The sequence below is a fragment of the Sorex fumeus genome, unplaced genomic scaffold, assembly GCF_029834395.1.
Source record: "Sorex fumeus unplaced genomic scaffold, SorFum_2.1 ptg000039l, whole genome shotgun sequence".
In the NCBI taxonomy this organism is placed as follows: Eukaryota; Metazoa; Chordata; class Mammalia; order Eulipotyphla; family Soricidae; genus Sorex; species Sorex fumeus.
Genome location: NW_026606096.1, coordinates 15047572 through 15064079, shown reverse-complemented (window position 1 = coordinate 15064079; position 16508 = coordinate 15047572). Strand labels below are relative to the sequence as shown.

General features: G+C 43.3%; 1 pseudogene; it reads right to left on the bottom strand.

Moving 5' to 3' along the window:
• Window positions 1–2775: 2775 nt before the first annotated feature.
• Window positions 2776–4044, bottom strand: LOC130028231 (TAR DNA-binding protein 43-like; annotated as a pseudogene).
• Window positions 4045–16508: the final 12464 nt, after the last annotated feature.

The window sequence follows — 16508 nt, the reverse complement described above, 5'->3', positions numbered from 1 at the left end:
AGGCATTATTTGTCAGTGTTCTTTGTCAAGAACACTGACAAATAATGCCATATCTTCTCTACTTGGTCTATAGACTCTTTTAAAGGCTCTGTCATATCAGTTCTTTAATTGCACTTTCACTACATTCTCTTTCTAGATAACCTCCTCTCCTTTCTATCTGTGTTATGGTATCTGTGTGATGATAACTATCAAGACATTATGGGAAATTATTCCTCTTCCATCCAAGGTGAAACAGTATATCTAACTTTTACCCAGACCTAACTTGCATAATTTAGGGTCACCTCAACCATATGTGAAACATGTAATCGTTTTCATCCCCTCACATATCAATTAAAGTTTCAACTTCTGTATTTTTATGGATTTGAAACCACAAACCACCTAATTGTCTCAAACCAAGAATCTGGTGGTTACCTTCACCTTCTAGTTGTCCTTCACCCATTCTAAATAAATCATATGCAAAGTCTTATTCATTACTCTTTGGTATCTCAAATTACAGTCTTATCTTTATTTCGGTTAGTCTTTGGTCCAACTACTATTACAAATCTTTGAGATAACTTGAGAATATTTGTGGGCTTATTACGTACACTTTTTCTTCTTTCTTTCTTTCTTTCTTTCTTTCTTTCTTTCTTTCTGCCTTCTTTGGCTGAGGAATAGAAAAAAAGAAAGTGGCTTACATATAATGTGAAAAATTCACTGAGACTCCTAGATGTAATCAATGTCTCAATTAAAATTTAGAACATTTCTATTATTCAGAAAGTTCTTTTGTATGCTTTTCTAGTCATTCTTTGCCAAATAATCCTAGACTGGAGCAAGTAGCCCGGGATATTATACCATAATCTGTTTTGCATTTTTATGTATTTCTAATTTCAAAGTATGCTGCCTTGTGTCCAGTATAAGGTTTATAGAATCCCAGGGGTTGGAGCTATATAGTGCAGCTGCGCCAGGGTTCAATTTCCAGGACTCCATGTGGTCCCCAACGCACCTCCAGCAGTGGTCCCTGAGCACAGAGCTAGAAGTAAGCTCTGAGCCCCAACACCAAAATGAAAGAAAAGAACATAAAAGTATTTATAGAATTCCATGAATAATTCTTTTGTATCAGGGAGAAGCATTCTATTACAGGGATTTATCACAATTTGTACACTAACCAGTGGATAAATGTTTGGATGAGTTCCAGTTTCTCTGAAGCTGATGTGTATTTTTATACAGTTTGTGTATACATATGCTGTCTTATCTTCTAGGGAGAAATACAAATGGAGTTGCTAAGTATGTATTTACATTTAATTTTCTAAGGAATTTGCCACCATCACATTTGCTGCCTATTTATGAGGATTCCAGTGGCTTGCATTCTCACCAACTATAAAATTATTGGACTTTTAGATTTTAACCTTGAACATTTTTTCTTTTTTTTTAATTTAAATCAGTTTTATTTCAGAATTTCCAACATTGACAACTCTTATAAAAGCATCCGAGCACAGGGTACAAGACCACCAACAGCATCCTAGGGGTGGGCAGGCCCCAGGCCCCCCCCCCGCCCCCCCCCCCCCCGCCCTCACTGGCGACTCAGCTCCGAGATTCCTGTACAGCACACAAGCTCAGCCCACCAGCGCCAGGCCACATGACCACACCGACAGATCAGGAGCAGGAGAGGACACGAGGACAGACACCATACAGCATTCACAGCAGTTGACAAGGGGGCGGGCAGATACAGTATCGTGTCACTAACACATTCAGCTAACGTTGGTTCGCTAATAGTAAGACTCACTTCAAGTCTTCCAACAGACGTGGATGTCCTTTGAATGCAAGAAACATTCGTACGTATGTTATCTGCTACCATGGCTCTCCGCACACTCTCGCACCAAAGCCACAGGTTGAGAGACACATCTCGCCCAGTTAAAGAATCTCCATTATGCACCACCAAGTCTCTGCACGCGCTCTCCTGTCCTCGCTCATACCAGCCTCTCATGCCCCGGCACCACCATCAATCCCACACAAGGTTTCAGAAGTTCAGACAGCCTTCTGGTCCACAGCACAGCCTTGCCGTCACAGCGTTGATCCGCCTCCAGGAAAGAAAGAGTAGCGGATAAAAATGGGACACCCACCGTCAGAGACACAGCCCGGCGGCGTGGGGACGAGCTCTTGCGTGCGTGGGCAAAGCAGCGGACAGAGCCCCACGGCGCAGTGAGTACAGCACTCCTGTCAGTGAGTGCTTCTTCCACAGACGTTTGAAATGAGATGAACTGCAGAGATTAAATGAAGGCTTCATATCATACTCTCGCATATGAGCGGAGACAAGTGTTAAGAAAACACACAGAAAGAAAAGAACCAAACATTGCAACACCACGATCTCCAGGGACCTTCCTACGGAGAAAATCCGTATGGTGGGGTTCAAATTAAAACGAGGAGGAAAGAATGCAGCTCTAACCAATGGGTTCCACTTTGAACATGCAAATAACTCAGGTGACAAGTCCAGGGATAAAATATTACAGGAGAAGCTTCTTGATAGCAATTGTGGTGTTGGTTTACCCGTCAGGCAAACAGCAGTTCACTTTCAAACACTCAAGAGTTCAACCCGTTATGTAACAAAACTTAGAAAATTCCTTTAGCTTTTCCTCTTTTTCTAAATGAAAAATGTCAAAATTACTGCTAAATATACTCCACACCAAACAAACCAATTTTGAAAATTCTTAGTGCATATGTATCTTACAATATACTTACCGTGAGTTTAGAAAAATTTGACTTCCCACCAGTCTTTAGCGTCTAACTGACCAGCCCAGCCTACATGCCCCAGCCCGACGACTTCGAGTCCATGCTGGAGCTGAAGTCCATGCATTGAAGCCGCTGCCCGAGCCCGCGTTGGAGGCCGACCCCCACCCGATGGCGGCGCCCGAGTTGGAGCCGCTGTACTGGTTGTTCCCAGAGCCAAAGGCCTGGTTGGGCTCTCTCTGCATGTTGGCCTGACTCTGATTGTTCCCTGATGGGCCCGACTGGTTCTGCTGACTGGCCAGCATCCCCATCATGCCCCAGCTGCTCTGCAGGGTGGCCTGGGTCGTGGCCCTCATGGCCAGGTGGACGCTGAAGGCGCTGAAGTTCATTCCGCCCCCCATGTTGCTGCTCTGGTTGTGGCCCAGCCCCGCCCCGCCGCCCCGGCTGTTCCCGAACCCGCCCTGGTTCCCAAAGCCACCCGGATTACCACCAAATCTTCCACTTCTCTCTAACTGCCTATTGCTATTGTGCTTGGGCTCCGCGTTGCAGATATGCACGCTGATGATGCCTTTGATGATCAGGTCCTCGCCACACAGGGACTGGGCCACCTGATCATCTGCAAATGTGAAGAAGGCAAACGCCCCCCCCCCCCCCAAGGGCTTGGGGATGAACACATCGACCACCTCCCCGTACTGGCAGAAGAACTGCCGCAGCTCTTCGGCAGTGAGGTCCTGGGTGCAGCGGCCCACAGACACCTTCCTGCTCCTCAGAGGCTCATCCGGGCTTTGCTTAGAATTTGGAAGTTTGCAGTCACACCACCGTCCATCAATCATGTGTCGCTGGGACATCACCTTCACTTGGATCTCATACTCCATGAACCGCACAAAGCCAAACCCTCTTTTGGTGATCAGTCTTGATATCTTTTTTTTTACCTGGACCATGAGGACCTCCCCGAAGGTGCTGAAATACTCCTTGAGGTCCTGCTCGGTGGTCTTCCAGGGCAGGCCGAGCACGATGGGGTCAGACGTCTTCTGCACGGCCCTTTTCACCTTCACCGCCGATGAAGCATCAGCCTCCTCCATGTTCCTATTGTTATCTTTGGGGTAGTTGACCACGTAGACCAGGATGCCCCAGCCCGCGTCGGGCGCGTGCAGGATGCCCTCCACCAGGCGCGCGTACGGCAGGCATGCACTGCGACACGGGGTTCCGGTAGCGCAGGCCGCAGGCGCCCGGGAACTGCGCCGTGACCGTGGACAGCAGCACGGTGCCATCGTCCTCGGACGGGATCTCGACGGGCTCGTCGTTCTCGTCCTCCTCCGTGACCCGGATATACTCGGACATCTTCGCCCGCTCGGCGTCCGCTAGGTCGCTCGGAACCCACGAGGCGGCGCGCGCAACCACAGCGCCCACGACCGCTCGCTCTCGGCTCGCATTAACCTTGAACACTTTGATGTATTTATTAATCATGTCGGGGCTCGCTCTGGCTCTCTTCCCCGTGCGACGCGGCACGCCCCCAGGAGGAGGAGGAGGAGCAGTGGCGGCGGGTCAGGGTCCGTCCCCGGTCCTGCTCGCCCGCCCTCCCGGAGCCCCGCCGCTCGCGAAGGGGGGGGGGGTGCTCAGGGGGTCGCCGAGGCGAGCCGGAACGAAGGTCGCCAGAGAAGTGCCCTGGTTGGTCGGCGGTGTCTGTCGTCCGCGGCCGGGTGGGAGGCGGAGGCCGCGCGCCCGCGCGCGGGGTTGCTGCTGTCTGTCGGGGGTCGTTCTCCACGTGGGGTTCATCCCGCCGGGGTTACGGCGGCGGCGCAGCCTGGGTCGGGCCTCGGGCCCTCCCGGGGGAGGGTGAGCGGGTGCGAAAGGTCGGCGTGGCGTTCCGTGTGCCGCCGGCCGCCGCTCCCCCTCCTCCCGGGGGCGGTCCCCCGGCCCCGGCCCGGCGCCGGCCGGCTCTCCGCGGGCCCGTCGTGATCTTCCGACCGCTCTCTCCCCGCTGCCGCCGGCGGCTTTTCCACCTCCCTCGCCATCCGTCCTTTCGCGTCCGTCGCCTGATGCCTCCCTCCGCCGTTGCCTCTGCGGCCCAGGCACGTCCGGCGTCTTCCCTCGCCTCCCCCGCCGGGGGCGCGTCAAGGCCGTCTCGGTCGCGGCCGCGCCCCCACCCTGTCCCAGGTACTTAGCGCGTTCCAGCGCGGAGGTTTAAAGACCCTTCGGGGGCCTGCCCGTCCGCCTCGGGGTCGGGGGCGGATGGGCCCGTTGGGGAGCCCCGGCTCCTCCAGACCCCGCCCCGGCCTTCTCCCCGCCCGTTCCCCCCGGGTGTCGTATTTCTATATTCTTCGTGACGTGACTATTCAAGTATTTTACACATTCTTAAATCGAGCTCTTTGGGTTCACCGATGTCTTCTATTTTTCATAATTTTTAAATTGGATTTAATTGAAATGTCATCTTGTTGTGGGATAGACATCTATGTGCTTTTGAATACATTAGAAAGGAATTGGTGGGACCAGAGAGATAGACAGCAGGTAAGGCACCCTACTTGCACACGGTCAACTCAGGTTCAATCTCTAGCACCCTATATATTTCCCTGAGCCCTGTTAGGAGTGATCCCTGAGCCCAGAGCTAGGAGTAACCCCTGAACAGAGCTGGGTGTGGCATCCCACCTCAATTAAAAAAAATTGAAAAGGAAAGCAATTGGCAAGAACTAGGCTTAGAATTTAGAAAAGAAAAACGTTCACTGAGGAGTTAAAAATACCCCCCCCCCCAAAAAAAAAAGAATTAGAACTATATGTTTTGCTGACTGCATTTGGAAGAGATTGATAAGAAAGAAATTGACTTTGATGCCGTAGAGAAAAGAGATGAGAGTGACTTCTTAAGTTTCCTTTCTGTCATTTTTTTATAGCCATTTACCCTGATTTACTTTACTGTTTGGACTGATTTTCTTCAATCAACCCAAAGCAGCTGCTTACTTTAGAAAGCAGAATATGTGGGAAAACATTTCAGTTCCATCATGCAATTAGTAATGACAACAAATCCAGCACTTCTGTCAGGTATGATCCAATGCTGAGGTAAGCTAGCATATGAGCACACTAAACAGAAATGATGGCCACTCAATACCTCGGTTGCAAATCACAATACCCAAAAGGAGAGAGAGAACAAAAGGGAAAGCCCTGTCACAGAGGCAGGGTGGAGAGGGGGAGGGGGTGGGAAGGTGGGAGGGGAACTGGGATCATTGGTGGTGGAGAATGGGCACTGGTGGAGGGATGGTTAACCGATCATTGTATGACTGAAATGCAAAAATGAACGTTTATAAGTACGTAACAGTATCTCATGGTGATTCACTAATAATAATAATAATAATAATAATAATAATAATGAATGGCTTCTTCTTCCTGGGTCTCCTGTGCTCATTTCAAGAACAGTATATTTTTCAGGTCTTAATGTTTGAATAGCGGGATGTCAAGTGACCAAGTGAAAGAATTTCATGAGTGCTCCATGAAATTCTTTATGACATCCCTGCTGAGAATGGTGTCTATTGTTTTCCAAACATGCTGTCTCCTTCACTTTCTTCATTTCATACCATTTTCATCCTCAGTATGAAGAGGATCTTTTGGTAACTTGGAATTATGCTATGGAGTGATCCTAGTCAGCAAGAAAGGTTGAGTTCGCCCCCCCCCCCCGTGCCCCTCCCAGCCCCCCTCACCATCCATTTTATATAGGAGCTCCCTTTTTTAAAAAAAATAATTAATTAATTGATTAAGTTTTATTTTTTAATGAATCACCATGAGATACAGTTAGAATTACAAACCTTTGTGCTTATGTTTCAGTCATACAAAGATCGAGTACCCATCCCTCCACCAAGTGCCCATTCTCCACCACCAATGTTCCCAGTATCCTTCCCACCAACCCCCCTGGTCTCCCCCCAACCCCCAATCCCCCTCCCACCCTTTCCGCTGCCACGGCCTCTGTGGCAGGTGGATCCCCTTTCTCTCTCTCTCTCTCTCTCTCTCTCTCTCTCTCTCTCTCTCTCTCTCTCCCCCCCCTTTGGGGCGTTGTAGTTTGCAATGCAGGTATTAAGTGGTCATCATGTTCGGTCTATAGTCTACTTTCAGCACACATTTCCCATCCCGAGCGGGTCCTTCAAGCATCCTTTACTTGGTGGTCCCTTCTCTATAGGAGCTGCCTTTTAGGAGCTCCTCTTTGAAGAATATAAAGGTCCTTTGCCAAAAATATAAAAAGCATTATCCAATGGGATTTTCTAGATGAAATATAGGAACGAAAGAGAATGAAGCTAGCAAACTGAAGTTGGAAAAGAAGGATCCTAGAGATATCATGGGCAAGGATTACCTAAATAGGCCAGGAAAATGCTCACCAATGGAAATATTCCTGAAACAATAATGAACAAACTCTTTTTTTTTTGTCCAGCCATGACTACAATTACCTGACCAGATGAATTGAGTCATTTCTTGTGTCTGACCTACATCTTTGGATTTTCTGTCTCTGTGTGCTTGCATGGATCACGTCTTTCTTCACGTTTTTTTGTTTGTCTCATTCTCTTGTGATAATTAAAATGATAATATAAATAACAAGCACCACTTTGGGGATAAGGAAATTAAGGCTAAGAGAAATAAGACAGGAGTCGTATGGCCAGAAATGGCAGCATTTGAAATCCCAGAGACAGATGCTGGGCTCTTTATGCTGAGTTACAAGGCATGACAGATTAGCAGGGAGAGTATGGGCTTGGAAACCAGGCAGTGTGGATGTGGATCTTGGTTTAGCTTCTTACTGGCTGCAGAAGCAAGTCTTTGCCACGCTGTGCTACCCTCTCCTCTGTGATGGAGAGATGATTAGAGAATATACTTCCTGTGATTGTTAGGAAACTTAAACTGGTTAAGAATGAAAGTGGCCCAAGTTCTCAGGCTAGTATGGATGACATTCACTGTCCAGTTTGCTTTCTCTTCCTTGGCTTCTTATGTTGAGTAACATAGTGCACTGCAAACGATTTCTCTGCAGATATGTCTCAAGTTTACATCATGTGTGATTAGTTTTAAGAATAGACTTGTTGGGGCTGGAGTGATAACACAGCAAGTTGGGGCTGGAGTGATAACACAGCGGGTTGGGCATTTGCCTTGTATGCGGCTGACCCTGGTTTGATTCCCACTATCCCATGTGGTCCCCCAAGCATCGCCAGGAGTAATTCCTGAGTGCAGAGCCAGGAGTAAGCCCTGTGTATCTCTGGGTATGACCCAAAAAGAAAGAAAAATAGACACGTTTTCATACACCCCACTAGTGTTTGTCAGTTTTTTGTTGTTGTTGTTGCTATTGTTTTTATTAAACAAATAGGCATTGAAAAAATATCAACTGCCTAGTATTATACAGCAGAGAATATTTAAGAATATAGACTCTGGCGTCTGACTAATCTGGGCTCAATTCCCAGATCTGCCGATCTCTAGCTATGTGCTCTTGAGCAAGTGACTAAAGCAAGCAGTGCCCCAGTTTCTTTTTCCCACACTGGGGATAATAAATATTTCCTACCTGGCTTGTTTATAGTCAGGATTATATATTATTACATGACAGATGCTCAGAATACTACAGAAGTAGTTATTTTAATGTTGTTTTTCCTTTAACGGTTTATATCTTATCTCCCAGAGTAGGCCGTAAACTTTTGGGAACCAGGGACTTGGCTAATACAGCAACACTTCACTTTCCATTCATGCAAATTCCAGCATGGAATTTGCTCAGATCCAGGCTACTCACAGTGAGGAGTCTCTGTAATGTGTTTTTTTTCTACGTGGTAACTCCATGACCCTGTTTTGCTTCCTTGTCTGAGATCATGATAAGTCACCTCTCTTATGTCAGCACTGATAGAAGACTGGAGGGCGGGAGGGATGGTTTTCAGGTCATTTGCAGCATTTCTGCTTGCGTTTCACTGGCCAGAACATTTCTCATGACCCACCTCATGCGAGTGTCTTGGACAGGACAGTTTTCCTGTGTGCCCATGAAAGCACTGAGGTAGTTTGGTTTACACAGAGCCTTTATTTAGCCACGTCAATTGAGGGCCTAACTCCCCAAAGGAAAACCGACATGTTAGTAGAAGAGAGATGGGAAAATGCTATTGGTTAGATTATTAGATTAATTATAAGGTTATTTATGTGACCCAAGTGTCTCTTCAGCAGATGCTCATCTTACCACTTTTGTCTTCAGAAAAATGATAGGGGCTGGAGCGAAAGGACAGCAAGTAGGGTGCTTGCCTTACACACAGCCAATGTGGCTTAGACCCCATGTGGTCACCTGAGCACCACCAAGAGTGATCTCAGAATAGAGCCAGGAGTAAGTCTTGAGCACTGCTGGGTGTGGTTCCTAAGCCAAAAAACAAAAGGTAAAAATTTTTGGGGGGTCATACGTGGTGATGCTCAGGAGGTTACTCCTGGCTCTGCACTTAGAAATCACTCCTGGCAGTGCTCAGGGGACTATATGGGATGCCGGAAATCCAACCTGGGTTGTCTGCCTGCAAGGTAAAGGCCGCGTGCAAGGTAAACGCCCTCCCGGTTTCACTCCAGCCCAAAAGGTGAAGATTCTTCTTTTTTTTCTTATTTAAATTTTTTTAATGAATCACCTTGAGATGCAGTTACAGACTTACAAACTTTGTGCTTACGTTTCAGTCATACAATGATCGAGTACCCATCCTTCCACCTGTGCCCATTCTCCACCACTAATGTTTCCAGTATCCCCAAAAGGTAAAGATTCTTAAGCACTTGAGTCAGCCACTTCAGACTCTCAATTCCAGCTGCATCCCATGGCTCTTGGTTATGTTCTCAGGTATTGCTTGTTTCAAAGGAAAGTGGCATATATTGTGCCCACATCTCCACAAATCTTCCTCTGCCTTAAATTTGTGGAGAGCATGATCTCTATAAAACTTGCAGGACTGGGCTGGAGCGAGAGCTTTTACCATGCACCCAGAGGATCTGGGTTTGATTCTTGGCACACCATAAGTTTCCCTGAGTAAAGCCAGTGATCCCTGGGTGCAGAGTCAGGAGCAAACTCTGAGCAATGCCAGATGTGGCCCCCTCAACAAAACACCACCATCACTACCAACAACAACCCCCCCCCCCCCCGACAAAACTCGAGGAATTGGAAGGAATGTCCAAACAGAATTAAAGGCAAAGGAATCTGATTACTTTTGTGACTGAACTGTAAACAACCTGGAAGATGTAGGCAATTGGAAAGTTGGCTTTTAAATTATCCAACTTTTTTTAGGATGAGAAAACGAATGATCCTAAGTTAATTTAGGAAATTATTCCTTACTAGTGAGCTTTGAAAATTGAAAATAAAACCAAAAATGAACCATAGGCACTTTGAATTTTTATTTCAGATCCCCCAGTTTATTACTGAGGGTTCTCAGCTGATCTTTCTTTTTTCTTAACAATGTTTTATTTTATGTATCTATTTTTTAAATTTAATTTTACTTTTGTAAAGTTGTTCACAATAATTTGATACATATAATATTCCAACACCAATCCCACCACCATTACACCTACCCTCCACCATATTTTGAATGTTTCCACACAGACCCCCAAACCCTGCCCCCAAACCAGGACTAAATAATTTATTTTGTATTGCTTATGAATAATCCTCAGGTGATCTTCTAATTTAAGGTTTTGTTTTGTTGGCAGTGCTTAGGGTTTAGTCCCGGCTTTACTCTCAGGGATTACTCCTGAGGTGGGGACCATATGGGATGCCCAGGATCAAACCCAGGTCGGCCTGGTGAAAGGCAAATGCCTTGCCCGTGGTACTATCGCTCCAGCCATGAACTTTTATTTAACTATCTTAGAACAACTTCCTGTTTCTCTGTCCCTTCTGGTCATTGTCCAAGAAGGCCTTCTTTTTTTTTCTTAATTAAAAATATTATTTTTGCCATTTAATTAATTCATTTTACCTTTTTGTTGTGGTTTATGGATTTGTTCATGATGGTTTGGCAGAGGCATTCAATATTCCAACACCAACCCACCACCATTACATCTTCCCTCGACCATTGTCTCCAATCTTTCCAACCACCCCTTAAGCCTGCCCCTATAGCAGGCCCTCAATCATTCATTTGATATTTCTTTGTATCAATGATTTGCTAAGAGAATGATCAAAAAATATTTCTTTAGGAGAATGTTAGTGAGGAGTGTTGTGTCTCACTTTAAAGTCATTAAGGTTTTGTCAACTCTGTGATTTATTTGTGAATCTGAAATAGGCCCACTTTCGGAATGCTGTCTTTTTCACGAAGAATGACAGCTTTGTAATTATTACTCTTGCTCTCCACTATTTACAGTTCCTCATCGCCAAACCCCCCAATCTCTTTGTTTCCCCTTCCTCAGAACTCTTCTTATTTTAAAGAGTTGCTCTTTTCCTGATTGCATCTAAGTACTTGATTCCACTTTAATATAGACTCTGCCTTCTCTCCACAGGCCCTTTCCCTCCCACATGTCAATCCTGATTAAAAAAAAATTATTGTGGGCACCATGGTTTACAATACTTACCAGATCTGATTTATGTTGTTGACCAACTGTTTGTGGAGGGATTTGGAATGAAGCCTATAAAAACAGAGCTCTGGCTACTTGCATAGTGTTCCCACTAGATGGCAGTAGTGTATGGGCTGTAAATGCAAGAGCGATAGCACAGCGGGTAGGGCGTTCGCCTTACACGCGGCCCACATGGCCGACCCGAGTTCGATTCCTCCGCCCCTCTCGGAGAGCCCGGCAAGCTACCGAGAGTATTCGATATGCCAGACACAGTAACAACAAAAGTCTCCAATGGAGACGTTACTGGGCCCGCTTGAGCAAATCGACGATCAACGGGAGGGCCTTTACCTTACCTAACCCTTGAAACGGAGTATCAAAAGAGAACACAGAATACTAGTCAGTGAACACCCCATTCCTTCAACGGCACCCAGAAAGCAGTATAGGGGTGTGAGCACATTTCTTTCTGTAAGGAGACCAATGAAAGACTGGTTATGAGGATTAGTATGAATGCAAACTGGGTATTGTCGATTTAACAAGAGCCAATAAAAGTGTTGATGACTCTGTCTCAGATTCCTCCACTCCATTAAGTAAGACAATCTTCCTGACATGGAGCTTATTGTCCTATAAAAGTTACAGCATCAGTGGTCTGCTACAACCAGATATAACAGGACAATAGGATTTGTGCACTTCATAGTCTCTTGTAACTTATTTGGCTACAAGATGTAGCCAAATGTTTGTATAGTAATACACAGTATTCTATTGTCTTGATAATAACTTTTGAAATCACTTAGGGTGATTCCTCAATCTCTGCACTTATTTTTCAAAGTTGTTTTGATTACCCTAGGTCCCCTGACTGTTAGAGTGAATTTTAGAATCAGTCTCACAATTTTTGTAGATCAAATCTTATTAGAATTGAGATAGCTTTTGATAGTCATTTTAATGATGTCTTAATAACAACATCTTAATAATGAAAGAGGAAACCTCAGATTCCCCTTGCCAGGTCTTCATTTTAGCTGTCCTCACTCTACATTTTAAATATCCCCACAAATTCCTGGACTCCTTTTGAGAGTGAGAAGTTTATAATTTTCCAAGACCATAAATTCTGACCCAGACCTTGGAAAGACAAGAAAAGAAACAATACCTGGGCATATGGTGAAATATATAAACTAAAATGTCTGAACTAAAGAGACAGTCCCCACCAGCCTAAGTCTGAATAAAAGATGTTAATTTATCTTAACACCACAAATGAGCCCTAAATTAGCAAGACCTCTGTGTGAAACAGGAAACTGCTGGGATTTTGTTTGATAAGAAACAGGAAAACTTGGGAAATGTACACTGGTGGAGGGATGGGAGATGGAACATTGTCTGAATGAAACCTGATCAGCCTTTGCAACTGTGTATATCAGGGTGATTCAACAACAACAAAACAATAAAGGAAAGGAAAACAAAAAAGAAATGCAAAAATCCAGTTTTCCTATGAAAACACCACAAACTCAGCCGTACTTGAAAATCCTGTACTACATTTCTTCTTGCCTGAGGAGTCTCTCTTCTGTTTTCCTTCCCCCCACACCCCATTCCCTCATTTCTAACCCTGAATCTGAGCACCTTTATTATTCATCTTTATTTCAGAACCTACCTGGGCGGGGTGGGATGGGGGGTGGGAGGGATACTGGGACCAGTGGTGGTGGAAAATGGGCACTGGTGGAGGGATGGGTATTTGATCATTGTATAATTGAAACCCAAGCACAAAAATTTGTTAGTCTACAACTGTACCTCATGGTGATTGCTAATAAAAATTAAAAAAAAAAAATAAAACAACCCACAAAAATATTGCAGGAGGAAAAAAAAAAAAGAACCTACCTGGGAACTTTCGATGAACAAAGAGACCACCCATATTTTCTGTTCCGTGAACGTGGTATTTTCTTGTCTTTATAAAATTTTTCCAAGAAAGTAGCTTTATGTTTTATTTTTGTATTTTGGGCCACACCTGGCAGTGCTCGGGCATCACTTTACTCCTGGCTCAGTGCTCAGGGATCACTTCGGTGGGGATCTGGGGACCTTATTAGGTGCTAGCGATGAAACCTGGGTTGATCACATGCAGTGAAAATATCTCAGTCTCGGCACTATCTCTTCAGCCCAGGCGTTTTATTACTTTTTTGTGGTGCTGGAATTCATGCCCACTCCTCTTGCATAAAAAGCATGAACTTTTTGATAGAGCTACATCCTTGCTCCTATCACTTTATAATATAAACTTTTTTAGAGGTACAGAAAAGTTGTGAAACTAGGTATGTGGTAGGTTTGCCACGTACATCACACCCAGTCTCTCTTAACACCAACACCTTATGTATGCAAATACTTAGCAGTATCCACATAATAATTTAGAAAATATTTGCAATGTTTTGCAATACAAAATTTAAGTGTTTTGTCATATTGACTCATTAAATGAGCCAAGAGAGACTGGCAACTAAAATCCCATATACTTCTCCTACATCCTCAATCTTGTTTTTTTCCCCAGTACCCTCTTTCTGACCTAGGATTCAATTCAGGATATTTATGTTAGTGTAGTCATTTAGGTCTCCTTAGACATTAGTGGGCTGAGGTCGTGAGCAGGATTCTCTTTGATATATTTTTTGTTCTATTTCAAAGTTATCACCTAAAGTTTCCCAGATAGTGAATTTTATATTAAATATGTTAAATTCTCTCACACAACGCCACCTAAACATGTGTAGGTCATGTTGGTAATATTTTGTGTCCTCTCAATGCCAATATAAACTTTTGAAATGTATCTATTTCTTGGTTTTAATTTTAGAATGCCAGGAATGAAAGATTAAACTTTTTATGAACTGATGTATTTTAAGCAAAATCCATCTTATTTGTTGTTTGCTGATTGTTTTAACAGGTGATAATAATTAACATGCAACAAATGAACTCAAGGAAATATATTGTTAATGTGAGGTATTTTCAATGTTTTTTTCATGACAACTTCTTGGAGGTGGTAACATTTGATCTTAATGCTTAAAACCAGAAAAACAAAAAGACTTCTGTGAATACAAACACCAAGAAGAAGAAATATGCAGTGCAAATATACTCTAAGAGCTTGCCTGACTAATTCAATAAATATCCAAAGGTCAGGTAACTAGAATGAATTATTCATAGTATACAGAAGCTAAGAGATCTTGATGGAGACTTAACCCGGGCATATCCTATAACTATATAATTTTATAAATTTAGGGGGACATTTGATTTTTTTCTAAGCATGGTAGAAGACTAATAAGAGTTTAGTTTTGTCTTTTATGAGAAAATATCAGATTTAATGCATTATAGATTTTACTATGTCTTCTCTATGGAAGAAATACAAGACGGAAGCAAGATGTTGGATATAATTATTTATCCATGTTGTAGTTAGTACCACGAGGGCTTTTAATGGAGGGATAGCAACAATAGAGATGACAATGAAATAGGCAGTCACCATGAGGCAAATTTTAGGCAAAATTTATTTCCAAACTAAGAAATATTTGGAATGCCAAGATATAGTCAGAAAAGGAGAAAAGATTCTCAGGACAAAGTTAATCCCTGACTGTGCATAGATTTGATGAAAAGAAATCCAGAGTTCCTGGAGCATCTTAGGAAAAATAAAATCTTATATAATCAGCTATCCAAAGCAACTCAAGGCATTCTATCTTAGAAATATCTACAATTCCTATTTCTGTGTGTACTATATTCTTTTAATACGACTCTTTTGAGTTATTGTTTTCCTTTTTCTAGAGAAGTCCATGTTCTTCCTTGAATATTCTCTACCATTTATTCAACTTTCTTCTGCTTGAATGCTTTCATTTTTATTTTCTTTCTGTGGTAAAGACAAGGAACTATGCCATGGCTGGAGGTGGGGTCTAACTTTTTTTCTCTGCAAATAACATAAACTATGAGGTTTTTATCTCAGCCTGAAAACCTCAACTTCTCAAAAATCTGGATGAACTCTCAGATTGTGTAGAGTCTCACGTGTACCTTAGCACCTTTGTGTCCATACCAAGTAGGTGCACAGAATACTCATCGTACAAAAAGATGATTTGGTATTACACCTGTTATCAGAGTTCTAACAACAACTGTTCTGTTTAGAGTAGGTATCTATTGCAAGCAATAAACATGGTACACTAATTCCAGAAACTGAGTCAATCGTTACAGTCAGAATAAAGGAAGAAGGGAAAGGTGTACCAAGATTACTGAATTCTGGATTAAACATAGTCTAGTTTATCTCATACCAGACACTCTCTAGGACCTCCTAATGCATTACCTTTTTCTCTATATCAAGAAGGCTTACTATCCATCTGGTGTTGGACCTGCAATGAAAAGCAAAGAAAGTGACAGATAAATATAGCAGAAGAAGGGTTTAGAAGAAACTCCTGAGGAATTTTACAGATTTAATAAGAGCTCAAAATTGTCTATTTTAAGTATAAAACTAGATGGTGCCTGAAAAGTCAGTAGAAAAAAAGTGAAATGGCTGCAGGACCAGAAATGAATTACAGTGTTCAGTGAATAAATTTGATGCTGTTTTTGTTCAGCCAAGATTTTAAAAAGAAAGAAAGAAACACAGCTTTCATCTTGTGACAACTGAAAGCATGCACCTCCATCCATAAAGATTATTTCTTTGTTGAACAGAACTAAATCACAAATTGATCAAGTGTGTCCTTGGGTAAAGGACACTGAACCACAGAGGGTACAGTATCCTTAAGCACAGTCTTAAAATCAGTAAGGAAAGCCCGAGCAATCTATTTTTAAAGAAATCAATTCTCCATAAAAATATAGGGCTTGACACTGAATTGAAAATAAGCCAAAACAAAGATGTAAGGAAAAGAGATAAAGTTATGCAGAAACTTTGCTTTGAGTGGTCATGCTCAAAGCAATCTAGCACATGGCATTTCTCGAATAAGTGGATGATTACAATCTTACAAAATAGAACTTAAATATCTAGTTTCATAAAGGATTTTTTAAAAGATGTTGAAAATCTTTTTTTTTTGTTTTGTTTTTTTGCTTAAACCCAGTGAGAACTCCTCAGCATGCACATATTTTGCACTCTTTTTTAGAGTAAAATCTAGTGGTTTACATGTTTGGTAGGAGGAAAGACAGCTATGATACCAGACATAATGTTTCATGCAAGAAATTTGGCTTTTCAAGCTCTCGGGGCTTTCATTTACCTTAGGGATCAAGTCCTTACTAAAGTTGCTGACACCATTTCCTCATAGGACATGGTAGTTCTTACATGATTTTCAATTTGTTGGTCATTAAATATAGATCTGATAATGAAGAGAGAGAGAAGA